The sequence below is a fragment of the Lichenostomus cassidix genome, chromosome 1Aa (assembly GCF_008360975.1).
Source record: "Lichenostomus cassidix isolate B80296 chromosome 1Aa, HeHo_3.0, whole genome shotgun sequence".
In the NCBI taxonomy this organism is placed as follows: domain Eukaryota; kingdom Metazoa; phylum Chordata; class Aves; order Passeriformes; family Meliphagidae; genus Lichenostomus; species Lichenostomus cassidix.
This window is the reverse complement of record NC_139480.1, coordinates 56,868,922-56,883,320: the sequence shown is the minus strand read 5'-3', so window position 1 is coordinate 56,883,320 and position 14,399 is coordinate 56,868,922. Positions and strand designations below refer to the sequence as shown.

At 39.7% G+C, this 14,399-nt stretch overlaps 1 long non-coding RNA gene across 6 annotated transcripts in view; it reads left to right on the top strand.

The window, feature by feature from the left end:
- Positions 1 to 8,608, top strand: part of LOC146443956 (uncharacterized) — a 92,704-nt gene extending 84,096 nt beyond the window's left edge. For 4 of the 6 annotated variants that reach the window (XR_014849384.1, XR_014849382.1, XR_014849385.1 and 1 more), the window contains one exon: positions 2,423 to 8,608. This is a non-coding gene — a long non-coding RNA (uncharacterized LOC146443956). Of the gene's footprint in view, positions 1 to 1,210; positions 2,381 to 2,422 lie in introns of those variants that run through there. The other 2 variants (XR_014849388.1, XR_014849389.1) reach the window with 2 other exon arrangements.
- Positions 8,609 to 14,399: the final 5,791 nt, after the last annotated feature.

Genomic DNA, 14,399 nt, shown 5'->3' with positions numbered 1-14,399 from the left:
GATGAGATATTTGAGAAGTACAAATAACAACTAATCAAAAAATACATGACCCACTCTGGGGCAAGGAATATGGGGTTTTGCTTTGTGTTTTGACTGCTACCTGTCCCTTGGCCTCTGTTGCATGGTCCTAAGAAGACAGGGTCCATTTTTCATGGGAAGGCAGATGATTATCACTTATACACAGGTGGAGATTGTAAGAGATTGCAATAAAAGGGCTAAGGTCATGGTTTATGGCAAACAGGTGATATAAAAATATTAATTGTTGTAAAGATAATAACTCTTTAGCAGCTAGGATTTAGTTCTTGTGAATTGTACTATAGTCTGTCATGTCAATTTTGTGTCAGAGTAGGATGTATAGCAGGAAAAAGCACTGTTATATCTCTCATGTTCCCTTTATTTTGCTTATTTTAGTTGTGATTATAAACTGTGTCTAAGGCATTCTCTTGGATTGCTCTTCCTATCAGAGATAATATATTTTCTTTGCTATATAATTTCTAGGTCTTGGTATTTTCTTTTAAAAGTTAAAAATTACTTTTCTTACTGTAGAAGCAAATCCCTGTGCATTTTACTTCATAATGCAGTTAAACTTCTTTTAATTTGAAAGAAAACTTCTTTTAATTTGAAAGACTTTTTAAGGACTGAGATGCTAGTAAGACTTGAAAATTGTTTAATGTTAACTCAGTTTTACCTTACTATTAGATTAGCATTCATTTTCAAACACTAATACCCCTTTTTCAGTTCTTAAGTTACACATTAGGCACAGCAAGCATTATAAATTTTGCCAGCAGTCTAGATGAGATCTGACGAGATTTGCTGTTTCCAAAATGACATGAAAACAGTCCATCTTTGTGGCTAGCACAGGTCTTTCCCATGAGAACATTCCGCTGTGTTTTATAAACAAAGATAAAGTTTGGATGTCGTTGAAACAGTGTCTCGAGATTTGGACGGTTCAGGCCTGGCCAATCAGGCCTGGGGGGAGGTTTCTGACTGACCCATCTGGGTGACCTCTGAAAAGTCTATATATATGTTGGATTCAAAATAATAAAGCGCTTTTTCTATGCCACGCTGAGAATCCGGGATCTCTTCTCTGCTAGCGGCTTAACAGCGACACATCTTAATCCTCTAAAATTCAGGAAAAAAAAACAAAACCAAAAACTCTAAGGTATTTCTATCTGTCTAGACATAAACCCAAGCATTTCTTTTTCTACAGGAAAAACATCCACTGTTGCTACTATGTTTCCATGTAGAGACTAATCAAGGACAGGTCCCTGCTGATGATTTCTGTCCCAACAATCTCACTGCTAGAGATGGTGGGAAGCAACCTGACAAGTTTTTTCCTCACTGACCTCTTTCATATAGACAAACCTTAATGATAAAGGCTGATTTCTGGGTTTAGATCTTTTTCCACCGAGTGGCTTTGGCTTTTTGGCCATGTAGACCTAAATGCGCCACCAACTCCTTCACCAGCTGGGTTTCTGGGCTTCTATGGGGAGTACAAACCCAAGTACAAACCCAAGGTCAGAAAGGTTTGATCCAATGCAGACTTTTGCCCTTCTGCAAACATTTTTTGCTTTGCAGAACAACCAGCTGATACATTTTGGCTTTCACCTCAGAGAGCTAGGCCTGAAACAGAGCTACTGCTCCTTTGGGAAGCCCAGCTGGTTTGTAGCCTCAATAAAGAAGAGCCGAAGGACTGGAGAGCTTTCGGTGTGCACACTGGATGAACTTGCTGGGGAGGCAGCCCTGTGTCCTCAGGATGCTGTGCCTCACTCTGGGGGGACAGCAGAGCAGACCCAGGTCCTCCCACAGTCTCTTTGCATGGTAGCAGCAGTTGTGGCATCCCAGGAGGGCCCTGTCCCATGCCACTGATCACACTGGTGGTCATAAGACAGTCAGGCTCCTTTGCTGCTGGATGCACACACTCAACACCCAGTTTCCATGTCATGGGAAGTGTGTGGATGAACTCTAGACATAAGTCATCACCTTCAGTGCAGCTGTAAGATTTCTGGGAAAAAGCCCTCATGGGTGATCTGAATGACAGTTCGTGTAGCAATGACAGGGACATGCTAAGTAGTGTCCCTTAAGTCAGCCAGTATTGTGGGAATCTTATCCATAAGGACACTCATTTTATCGTGGAGCTAACAAAAAAAGGCAATCCCAGACAAAAAATAGCCATAAAGCCAATATATTTGCCATTATACTGCTGTGCTTAAGAACAAAATCATAATCTTGCTGAAGGCTCCTTTATTGCTTACACCATTTTTCATTGTCCAGAGTTTTCCATTTCACAAATGAAAATTAGGGAGCATCATTCCCTTTTTTGCTAAGCATTTTAACTGAAGTGCTTTGAGCCTAAAATCAAGACAGAGCATTTCAGTGTCATCTCTTTGCTAAATCAGTTCTCTGATGTTTATGTTTGCAGAGGAAAGGGCCTAACCACTGAATCAGCCTGAATATGTATTAAGATATGCACGCTGAAGAAAGATGAATGCTGCCTTTCAAACCTGGAAGATCTCCATCTGCCAACATACTAGAACATTAGGAGCTTAATATCATGGTGTAGGACATGAGGAACAAGGATTTTACAGATTTAAAGATGCTGATTTCATCTAGATAGAATAGCTCCACACAGCTGTACAGGTTGGAGGCCAGTGGAGCTTTGCAAAAATACCCTAAAACCAAAAAAAACCAAACCCTGTGGGTCCTAGCAGACAAAAAACTGAACAGGAATCAGCAGTGTAATCTTGCAAAAAAGGTAAAATACATTGTGGTTGGGTTGTATTGGTCAGAGTGGAAGCAGGTTGAGGGGAGAGAGCCTTCCCCTTTTTGCTCCAACTATTACAGCAAAAGCTGTTTTAGAAAAGTCAGCAATCATTAAAATGCCTTGCTGCCTGTTAGCAAGGAAGATCCTAGGAGAGGGGTTTGCCAGCATACAGAGACATTCCAAAATATTGAGCAACTGCTGTCCAACTCCACATTCATCCATCACAATGAACAGAGGCTGTTGCTGATTACAAGCTATGCATCTTTTTGTGGTTTTGGAGCCATTCTCAGATGATCATTAAGAGATGGAAGTGAAGAACCTTTTTCTTTCTATTGAGGAATGCTGACACCAACTGAACAAAATATGAATTGATTAAGGGCTTGCCACTTCTAAGGATTTACTTCAAAGTCAAGCCAACAGCTTCAGTCATATTGCTGTGCACGCAGTGACAGAGATGCTTGTAAGCAGTAATGGAGTGTTACACTAACTGCTTATGATTGCACAACTTTTTGTGAGCCAGAAAAATAGATTGCAAATGCCAGTGTGTGGAGATGACTGCCACTGTGTATTCCAGATTGTGGTCCTCCACCTGCAGCTGAATTCTCTGTGCTGGAATTCTTCCCAGGCCTTTTCAAGCCAACCATGTCATGGAAATGGCCACCAACGTTTTATCCAGAGCTTTGCATGAGTCCTTGGCTGGGTTGGGAGGAAGAGTTTGGCCAACAGAGTGAATGAATAGAGCTGGAATTTTTATCCCAACCATCTGATCTGTCTGCTTATGAAGAAAGCCTTTTATTTTGCTGTTCTTACAGGAAATCAACATTTATTTTTGTTTTACTTACATAATCTGTAGCAAATTCAGAAAAAGTGCATCTGAAAATATTGCCTATAAGTTGCATGTGGTGCTCTGGGATCAGTGCTGATGGTCACAGCTGAATGTGTCAGCCACTGAAAAGCACAGTGTTTCCCTGCGATATGGTCACAAATCAAATTCACTGGCCTCTCCTTTTGAAAGAATCTCTGAGTGTTACAAATTGGCTTGAACCGATTTTTACTGTCACCACAAATATTTATTTCAGGAGCCTCAGCACTTTCACAGCTATTTGCATGTCACAACTACTGAATCTGCTATATTTCATACCAGAACTGCCATAATTTCTGGTAAGTTAAAGGGCTTTCCCCAAAGTAGTGTGGTTTGAGCTGTCCCTACTGCATCATGCCCTTTCCAGGGACACAGTTAGATCAAATGGCTCAGTCAGAGATGTTTAAAAAGGATTACAATAGGCTTACTCCTCATTTGTTGGCGTAGTTACTCTTGTCCAATTACTGGAGTGAGCCCGGATGAGTTAACTTGGGACAAGTCAAGCCAAACAACAGTTCTGTCAACCTTTTCTGCCTGAAGGTTGTGATACAGACAAAAATAAGCTGTGGAGTCACCTCTATAATTTTACTTCCTTTGTCTTTGCAGAGTAAACCAACTCAGACTTGCAAGAATCTGTGAAACTGGGCCAAATGAAATTTCTTTGACACTTATAGACACAACCTTGTTCAAGCTTAGAGGAGTCTTTACCTGAAGGAAGACTTTCAAAGTGCCAATTACTATAAAGATCACAGCAGAAGTGAGTGCACATTGAGAGATAGCTATGTTATCTCTTGGTAAATGCATATAGAGGGATCACAGGACAAGAGACTAATTGTGATGCTCTGTTGATACATGCAGGAGTGTTTTATCTTGATGAAGATAAGGTTAATGAGCTAATGAGTGTTCTTCCCTATCTCTACTGCTGCAGCAGCCCGAGGTACAGGAGGGCCTCATTCATGGAGGTTTTTGGAGCTGTGTTGGTGATGCTCCAAAGGCCATGTTCACTTGCTGTGGACTGCCTCAGTCTGTCAAATTGCTCAAGTGCAATAGGGAAAGAGAGAGAGCATGTAACAGGACAAGTAATGATGTGAAAATATTGCCATAATTCAATTATTATATAATTCATCATTTAATGCCTTCCACAGGTTTTGCAGAGGGCGGGATCAGCAGAACTCTTCAGTTCAGGCTCCTACTAGGGCTTGCAGGAAGGGGGAAGCAGCCCAGAGCCCAGAAGTGAAGCAGTTCCCACTAAGAGGATGATTTTGGTGGTTCTGAGAATCCCCTGTCAATTGTCCCTGGCCCTGTACAGACTTCTGAGGCTTCCTCAGCTCCTACTGTGAACTAACCTTCTTCTCCCTCCGAACTTAGTGTGCTAAATTACTTTTGACACAGAGTATTTTAGAATATAGACAAAGAGCCTATAAAATGTTAGCGGATTATGGTCTCTTTTCCCTGGCAGAAGATTAACAACACAGGCAAAACAGCCAAGTGCTGTGCAGCTGTATCTAGACTGAATAACACGAGCTCTTACAACAACCTTCAGTGCAGAAATGAAATGAAATTTCCCTTAGAGTTTATCGATGACACAGTGCACACAGTTCAATTAATTCAATAAAGTTTTATATAAAACCAAAATGAACCCATAATTCTACCATCAACTGCCCACAATTAGTATTACCTCTTTAGAAGGAAAATCCCCTCAGTTTCATTCTTGATGATTCAGCCCCAGTAATCGGTAATTTATCCTTATTGCTTCAGTGCCCCTTGATCAAAAACAGAGAATGCAACTACTTAAAATTATTTCTGATATAATTATGTGCTTTTATAAAAGGATATTTCATATTGGTGATTTCTTTTGATGGGGGAAAAAGTATCACTCTGTAGCCTTTCAGGGAATGCAGTATACAGAGAATAAAACTCTTAATCATATTTTTCTTTTCACAGAACTTCATCTATGAAGTGTTTTGAAAATTAATGTGTAATATTTTCATCTGAATATCATATGCCATAGTAAATATCTGGCTTATGTAGTCTTACATGCCCACAAGTCCTCAGAAAATATTAGAAAATCCCTATTGCCTTTGCAAACATGGAGACAACTTATTAAAATTTTTGCTTCTAATTATAAAATGGTGGTTTTTTCTTCTTAACAGACCATAGAATTTGGGCCATATGAAAGCAATAAAGAAATAATAATGTCAGAAAGTTCACTGAACTCATTTTGTCTTTATATGAGAAAATGAAATTAGAGTTACAACCAGCTTCTTACCCTTTTTCATTTTGATGTGTGTCATGTAAAGTTTCTTATAATGAAAGATATTTCTATATAAATTTTTTTTTTTGTTCTACTGTTTGCTTTACCAAGTTAGCTGGAGCAGGATTAGCAACCATTCTCTTCCTCTCCTCCTTCTCCAAGAGTAAAGGAGTTGAGTACAAGTTGGTATTCGTCTCGGTTTTATCATAATATGGGCCAAGATATTAAATGGGTTTTTTAAGCACTTCCAGAACCAATTATTCATAACTAGCTGGTGAAGAGATAAAAATGAGCTACAGATTGACTTTGATAAGATAAAATTAATTATTTTCATGGTATATGATATATTCCAGTACCGTAATTCTGGAAAATAGCCCTAAGCAATGAGCCCTGAAAGCTGCAGTTTCAGTCAGCCCATTGCTGTCAGCTCCAAACCAACACGTAAAGGAAAGAAAACCACTTTGTCCCACTGTCCAGTTTAGTGCTGACCTTACCCCACCATCCCTGATCCTCATACTTCAGATGCTCCTCTTATATATTACAAAATTTTGAAAGCAGAGGCATCTTAAGGACTTGGTGGGCTGTCAAAATATGTCTCATCTGTCTGGCTTTTTTATCATCTCAAGGTTAAATAACTTGTTCTTTAAAGACCTCTGAAGGTGGGAATCCCCACACAGAATTATATGCTACTTCCTGATTTTTCCCATTTTTTTCCACTATCATTCAAACCAATAAATCAGAGCCATGGAAAAAAGTAATCCTGGGGGATTTTTTTTTTTAGTTAGGTGGAGCAAACACATTTTCTTCAGCCTTTTCCCATATGACATGTTCTCTTCACTTATGCTTTTATTTGGTGTTTTGTCCACAGCCTCCTCACTTGGCCCACTTTGTTCTTGAAGTGTGGGGCTCAGCACTGGACAAAGGCTGCTGTAGCTAAATAACATGGGAAGAAGGATTGTCATTGTGCTTTTGCTCTGATTGCACACCTTGGTACACTGCATTCCTGTTTCAAAGCAGAGTGCCCTGGTGACATGCAGCTGGAAGCGCAAGGACAGCCTTTGTGTCTTCTCTGTTGAACCCAGCATTTCCTCCCTCCTGTTCTCTTTTTCAGCAGAAGAGTCATGTAGAATATGAAAACTCTGTGTAATATTTTGTGTGGAACTGTGAAACCCTGTGAAATATTACCCTGTCTTCTCAGACCTTCATTTCTCCACTTTGGCATTCTGAACTGCCCTTTCCACCAGCATAGTGGCAGAAGTTCTCAAGATAACCTGTTCTGGAAATAATTTGTACTCCATCACTCTACAGCTGCTTATGGTGATGAAGATGATGATGCCCCTTTTTTTGTAGCCTTGTTCAAAAATTTGAAAGGCTTTTTTTGAATTCACTCCTTATTTTCTTTTTAATATTGCAACTGAATATATCTCTGTACATCCTAGAAGTGAGGTAGGTGTTCAGCTGAGCCTTTGGGGAGCTGGTAATGCAAAGCATTACATCTTGGCAAGAGGCCTCCTCTGGAAGGCCTTAGCATGTGACCTGTTCTGGGTTTTGGGAGTGGAGAGAGAGCTCTTAATTAAAAGAGACACCACACTGTCATTAGTTGTGCGAGATACTGTCTGCATTAGTGACATCTGCACAGAGAGTGGAGCCCTGAGTGCTAATTCTGAGAGCTCAGCTCATGGGAGGCTCCACTGGCACCATGGCTGCCTCAAGCTGAGTGCCTAAACTGAAATGGAGCTTTTCTCCCTCCTGCTTCAGCTCTCCTGTGGGCGTTCCTCATTTCATCTGGGTTCAGCTGCCCAGGAGCCAAGGGCCTCTAGTTTCAGCTACATGACTAAATTCTCATTGTAGCCAGGGAACTCTCCAGAGGATCATCTGTCCTTTCTCAGTCACTTCTGAACAAACTCTGCTCTGGATAAGCTTATTCTGTTTTCTTGGGCATTGAAGGGGCCTACATGACTAAGATTGAAACTCTTACCTTTAGGTAGGATTAGCATAGGCTTATATTTGGGTTTATACATAAGCAAAGTTAGATAATTATACTTCATGGGGGTATTTAAAGCCTAAATGGTGGTACTGAATGGACTCACACTTGTCTTGATTTTGGAAATGATCTGTGAAATGGCAATGTACAGAAGAGCCTCCCAGTAAAATAAACAACTCATGCCTTCTACTATGCAAAAATTTGTGTCCAATTAACGGAATAATATGATATGGCTCTCTCCTGGCTGGAACAAGTTTGGAAAAAAATATATTAGGTGACATTTGTTTCCTTTTCCCTTTGCAGGATTCTTCAGCCCACCAAAGCAAGGTTACTGTAGTGCAATTAAGTTTTAAGAAGTTCGGTTTGTTTGCAAGAGTTGAAATCTGTCCTGTGTGTGTCAGAAATGTACTTTTTAAAAATCCAATCCAATATCCTTTTTTTTTTTCCTCAGGGAAAACAGTAAATTCAAGCAGAAGTGATTTATGGATGGTCAGGAGAAGGAGAAGAAAATGGGTCTTGAAAAAAGGAGAAATAATGAGACTAGAATCATTCCTGCTATTATGGGTTCAGCATAAAAATTTGTGCCAGTTATGTGGTGTTGTTACTGAATAGAAAGAGGAGTTTTTTATTGGAAATGTGTGAAAAAAGAGAGGTTTGGCTGTTGTTTTTCATGGGAAAATGTTGCAACATGTAAAAAGAGGTATATAAGTTCATAAATAAATGATTGTTTAAGAATTGCTGTAACTCCATCTGATAGAAGTTTCATTTTTTTGTATTTATTACTTTTTTGGATAATAGAAGATGATAAATGTTTTTCTGAAATTTGGAAATTAGCTATGTTTTTCATCAGCTTTCATTTATTAAAACATACTTTTTTGGACTTAGTAAAAGGGTGAACATAAAAATGTTTCTCATGTAACATTGAAATGTGCTGAATGAAGTCATCTGAGCAATCCCATCCCTATACATTATCAATGTTTTCAGATTTCTTTTCTAGAATTCGTTCCAGCAAGTAGTTGATTCCAGGAGAGAGATCAGAATCTTAAATGGGCAGAAAAACGAAAGAACACTGATCACATGAATATTTATGACAATTATGATTAGAGGCAGCTTTTAGTTACAAAATTTACAACTTGATTCATATTTCTTAAAAATTTATAGATGATTCTCAAGGTATCCCTGAATGAACACTTAACAGGCCAGATAACTTCTGTAAAATTGAAAGTCTTGCATAGACTATCTCACTTTCATTTTTATTAGACTTTGGGTTCAAGGGATACTTAGACTACTCCTGATCCATTTGAGTAACCTGTGTCCATATGACCACTGAGTGATCAAAGATCTGAGTAGTCAAATATTCAACTCATTCTCTCTAACTTGGAAAAATTGACCTCTGAGTAATGCATAAGCCTTTCAATCTTAGTTTGGGGCATCTCAAAGATCAGATTTTTCTTTCTTTTTTTGTCCCCCCTGTGGAAATTTTGAAAATAGTGCCTACCCTGTATTTCCAGTCTGTTATATCCCATGATATAATATTTGGCTTCTGTGCAACGAATTGAGGGCATTTCATGTGAACAATATAATTGAAGCCTGTGATCATGTTTTTTTCTAATGTTCCTTAGGTCAGCAACTGCACCATTCACTCCCTCTGTTTGTATTCCTGCTCAGATGTTTCCTCTGTTCAGAATTCCTCATCCCTTCAGTTCCTTTCCCTATTTTATTTGAGAAAAAATGTCTGGCAGTTGGGAGAGCAAAAGCTTCAGACACACTGAGAGCATCTGGGACCTTGGCAGTGAGGTGTTGAGTGCAGCAGCTCCGCAGTTGTTGTCTGAGTTCTCTGCACTGCAATGGCTGAGTTCTCTCTGTCCTTGGAGACCAATTCCGAGTGAGTCACTTTTTAAGAGCATTGGTAGAAGGATCATCATGGAAGCATTTGCTCATCCATTTGGTCACTTTGCAGAGTTCAGAAAAGGAGTGGAAGAGGTTCAGGGAGAGGCTGTCAAGGGAGACTTTCTGGTTTGTGCCATGCCCGGCTGTGACTCTGTCCCCAGGCCTGAGGCAGCAGTGGCACCAAAGGTGGGATATGTTCATTGATCCTCAGCTCCTCTTCATTGCCCCACACAGCTCTGGGGCTAGTTCTTATGTAGGCATAATCTCTTGCCAGAAAAAAGCCTAAATAAAATCTGAAGTCCGATGCTTTTAGTTTGTATCCTTCTGCATCTTTATGTGATTTGTAAAATTGTTTTCCATCAGAATCTTTGCTTAGTGTAAATTTGCCATTGCTCTATCTCAAAAATCAGCCTAAGTTTACTGCCTTACAAAAAATAGCAGACTCTGGGGGTTTAAGCCTTTCCTGAATTGCCTCTTTTAGCACATCATGACTAAACCCAGCCAAAACAGAGAAAAAGCACAAGGCAAGGAAGACATTCTACTGCTTGTCTTGTAGCACACAATCCTGCCACCAGCATGGCAGTGTTTGAATGAGATGATTTTATAGGCAAAGAACAGCTGGTAATAACTGGAAAGAGACAGGTAAACACCTGAAGTAGTTTGATCATAGGAAGGTTTTCCTTTGGGTTGATTTACTTATTTATTTTCTGAATTTTTGCAGGTCTTTTTACATTATCTTTCCATCAGGTAACGTAGTTGTTATAGTGAAATAAATCAAAGGTAATCATAGCCCTTGATTACTGCAATTACCTCAAAAGACAGATTATTTAGTTTTTCACCCTTAAATTCATCTCAGGGGAATATTCATAATTCCCTATCCCTTTGAAACTTCTGTCTTATTGCACCATACACTGGAATATAGTATCTGGAGACACTTGGTACCTTCCAGTGTGGTAATACCTCTGTTCTTTTTTCCTCAGATCTGAAGATCCAGAGCCTTTCAAAGTCCCCAGAATGCTCCTTTCAAGACTAATAATCCACAGCAAGTAAAAATACTTTTAAAAGCGTGTTTTTATGATGCAATTAGATATAACTATTGGTGGTCTCTTCAATGGCTTCTAGAGAATAGAATGGAAGTAAAGGTACAGGGAGTAAAACTTAAGCTTTTGAATAGTGATAATTATAGACAAGTGTAATTATGCTGAACTGTATACCTATTCTGAGAGGTACAGCTGGAATACTACAAGTACTGCTAAGTGGAGTGAAAATATGAAGGAAAAATTAAACAAGAGCATAAAGAAACTTGGAGTGTTCACAGTATGCTATTAGCATGAATGGCTAAAACACATGATATTTTAGAGGTAAAGAAAATAGATTTATTAGCATGTTCCATACAAATACCAGTAGTCTCATTTACATAAATATGAATATCTATTGAGCGTAAATAGCAAAATTCCACAAACTGTATTTCATGCAATGAACAGAGCACCCCCTTGCACTAGGAATTCACCTGCACCTTACCTCTCAAGCACTGGTAGAGATTCAGTACATTTTTGTGGGTTTTTCACCTTTTTACTCTTTTTTAGAAGTTTGTCAACCACTTATTGATTTGAACTTTAAAAATAAAAAGGTTTCCATCAAAACTTCCTAAAATCTATCCTGTATTAAATTAATTCCTATAATACATTCAGCTGGACTCACTCTCTACTATTTCATTGGATCTGCCCAGCCTGTATTTGTGCTGAGCTGTTCAGCACAACCTGTTTGAGGACTACCCTCCAGCCAATTTCTTGCCTACTGAATGGAGACCAGGATGCTGTGAGGGACAGTGTCAAATGCTTTTCAGAAATCCAGACAGGTGACAAGTCCAGGTAGATTTCTCTGCCCTCTGATTAAGAAACAGGCCTTCAGCATGCCATTTTATAATATACCTGATGTGAGCTTCCCAGCTTACCCATAGGGCTGACAGGTGCAGATGACTCACAGGGGAGATGCAGTTTTAGATTCTAGGGGAAAAAAACTGGCTATCTTGTCCCTCTTTTATGTATCAGCAATGCTCCAGCCCAGATATAGTCACATGCAAACCTGGCTCTATGTAGGTTATCACTAGGGCTGAAACAAACTGATTCATGGTGCATCCCTGCCAGCAGCCTGTGAGTGATCATTGAATATTTTGTTCCATTGATTTATTTTGATGGGTTTTTTGTTTGCTTTTGGGAAAACTCCTTAGCTGTGTCTTATAGACTATTTAAAATGGTTTGCTTTATTCCTGTATCTACAAGCAGACCACTAAACTGACTTGCTAAAGTCTCTTCTCTTTCTAGTTTCTAGTTTAAGTTCTGTCTTAACAATTCCCATGACTTTTCTTTTCATTTTTTTCCCAGACCTCACACTTCTCCAGCTGAGTTATGCCCCTTAGTCATGGAATTCACACCCCAACCCCTGCACTGACGCAAACTTTGGAGAGCAGCTCTGTGGAGGATAACCTAAGTGCTGCCTCCAGAGCTAAGTGTGCTGTCCTTGCTTGTTATTGTAACATTGATATACATATCTTCCTTTCCCCATTTGTTATATCCTAATGTCATTAGGATGAGCCTGCAGCAATTTTAAAAGCTGGCTGCCCAGCCTCTTTGACGTCATTGCAGAAAGGTCTCGGCTGTAGCCCTGCATATACTGTCTGTGATATAGTGTATAAAAATCCATGTCAATGCTGGCTCTCAGGGAGCTCTGGAAATGATTCAGCTGTCTGGAATGAGCAGATGGCTGATATCAAAGTTTTATTATCACCATCATTATTATTACAGTGGTTTGTGACACATACTGAACTTTCAGACTAGCGTTAAAGCTAGAGTATTTGAGCAACACTTTCTGAAATTCAAATCCCTCAAATCCTTTCCGATCTGACTCCAAAAAGCAGGAGTAGGTTTAGCGCTAATGAGACAGATTGCTGGGTTCCACTTCCAACTTTCAGAATAATTATATGAAAATTCTTGTTCTCATGTAAACGCAACTGTTAACTATTTTTAATTGCTTTGATTTATTGCAGGACTTAAATTCAGTACATATTGAATGTTCAGCAGGGTGGAAAGAATATTTGAGTCAGTTAAGGATGCATGTAGATTGGATTGTCTACCAAATTTTTTTTCTTTGAAAAAGCTTGTAGTCAACCTAGGCAACTGGATACTACCTGCTGGAGGCATCCTCTATAACTAAGCACACTGAGGAATTTCTAGGCACACATTTCCTGTATGCTTTTCCTTCAACATCAACCTCTTCCTCCACACTTTGAGATGTCTCAGACAAGGCATCTGCAGGGCAAGCTTTCATTTATTAAGGGACAGTTTGTTTCATGGTTCTCTACGCTTTGTAGCTTCATCTTGTCCAGTACATGCATAATGCCTTGGAGTCCTGCCAGCATCAGAAACCCTGTAATGCCCCTGACATTGCTCTCCTAGCCTAGGTTGGGGCAGATACGCTCTTTCACAGAGACAAAGGGAAATAAAACCACTTGTCATTCCTCCTTTTTCTAAGTATGGTTCTCTTCCTTCTTCTGTAGCAGAGGTCTGTATCCAGATAAGTATGACAGCAATTGTTGCTTTCTATTCCAGACACTCAGATAATCAGTAATTGTCCTCTATCAGGCTACATTAAAGTGCTATGGAATCTCCTGAGAGATTTAAAATAACCTAATCACAAAATGTAGGCAGTTTAGTGAGCATATGTCTGCCTTGTTTTCAGTCAATTTTACCAGCAACCTGGAGGGTTTGTCCAGGAAGCTTTGTCTGTATCCCCTGAAGTTTTTCTCACACTACGCTCCCACCTGATAGCAGGAAAAAAATACATTTTGCTGACATCCTTTGTATACATTCTCTTGTCTTCTTCCCCCACTAATTAACATGACAGATAGTGGCACAGGGAGATGGAGTGAGCCATGTGGACTAAATTATACAGTGCTTAGGGTTCAATGTATGAATTACTAAGATACATATTCTCTCTTGTACCCCCTCACCTGAGATATTCAGCTTGACTTACATCTCTGCCATGATGTCTACAGTTGTGCAAGCCTAATTTACCTGTCAGATGTGTACCTGACTTTGTTTCCAGAGGAAAATGAGGGAGTGAGGAAAGCTGCAACAAAACCAGTTAATGATGAGATGAAACAGTGTAAGAATTGACTTCAAAGGATAAATGACCTTCTGTTGTGTACTGTTGTCACTGGTTTGTTAATGACACCCAAGATCGTTCACTCACAGCTAGTTCAGGAAACACCTCGCCTATTTCTGGGACAACCAGCTTTGGACACAGGTTCATAGGATGTGCACACGTTTGGCCAGCTTTCCACAGCCTCCACCCAGCTGCATGTCCACATTTCCCTATGGTCAAGACAGCAGACACAATTTTGGAGTTTCAAGGAGAGTGATCTGAAGGAGACTTTCACATGCATGGCATGATGTTGACTCCTGAGAGGTCCCATGCCTGCACTCCTGAGTTCCAGCCCTCAGTCAGCAGCACTGACCTCATAAAATTATGATACGATCATAATTAAAACTCAGAAGTTTGGCTGGTGACCATGCTCAGAAACCACAACAGACAGGACACAGGGTCAGTTGTGAGGCATGCCTTGTATTCTCAGGCCTCTTCATAT